This window comes from Arachis stenosperma, chromosome 9, assembly GCF_014773155.1.
Source record: "Arachis stenosperma cultivar V10309 chromosome 9, arast.V10309.gnm1.PFL2, whole genome shotgun sequence".
NCBI lineage: Eukaryota > Viridiplantae > Streptophyta > Magnoliopsida > Fabales > Fabaceae > Arachis > Arachis stenosperma.
In genome coordinates, this window is record NC_080385.1 from 73,142,011 (window position 1) to 73,142,607 (window position 597).

At 40.4% G+C, this 597-nt stretch overlaps 1 non-coding gene across 1 annotated transcript; it reads left to right on the top strand.

The window, feature by feature from the left end:
• Positions 1–287: 287 nt before the first annotated feature.
• Positions 288–395, top strand: LOC130953604 (small nucleolar RNA R71). The gene has a single exon (XR_009075768.1). It is a non-coding gene; the product is annotated as a small nucleolar RNA R71 (small nucleolar RNA).
• The last annotated feature ends 202 nt before the right edge of the window (positions 396–597 follow it).

The window sequence follows — 597 nt, forward strand, 5'->3', positions numbered from 1 at the left end:
AGACTTTGAGAAATCATGTTGACTTGTTGAGTCAACATTTTATTCTGAGCCAGTATGGCATTCAGAGCCTCAATTTCAAGAACTCCTTTCCTCTGAGGCATCCCATTATTCATGGAATTCCTCTCAGAAGTGTACATGAACTGGTTATTTGCAACCATGTCAATAAGTTCTTGAGCTTCTGCAGGCATTTTCTTTAGGTGAATGGATCCACCTGCAGAATGGTCCAGTGACATCTTGGAGAATTCAGATAGGCCATAATAGAATATATCAAAATTGGTCTATTCAGAAAGCGTGTCAGAAGGACACCTTTTGGTCATCTGCTTGTATCTTTCCCAAGCTTCATAGAGGGATTCACCATCTTTTTGTTTGAAGGTCTAAACATCCACTCTAAGCTTGCTCAGCTTTTGAGGAGGAAAGAACTTAGCCAAGAAGGCCGCAACCAGCTTATCCCATGAGTCCAGGCTATCTTTAGGTTGTGAATCCAACCATATTCTAGCTTTGTCTCTTACAGCAAAAGGGAAAAGCATGAGCCTGTAGACTTCACGATCTACTCCATTAGTCTTAATAGTTTCACAGATCTGTAAGAACTTAGTTAAA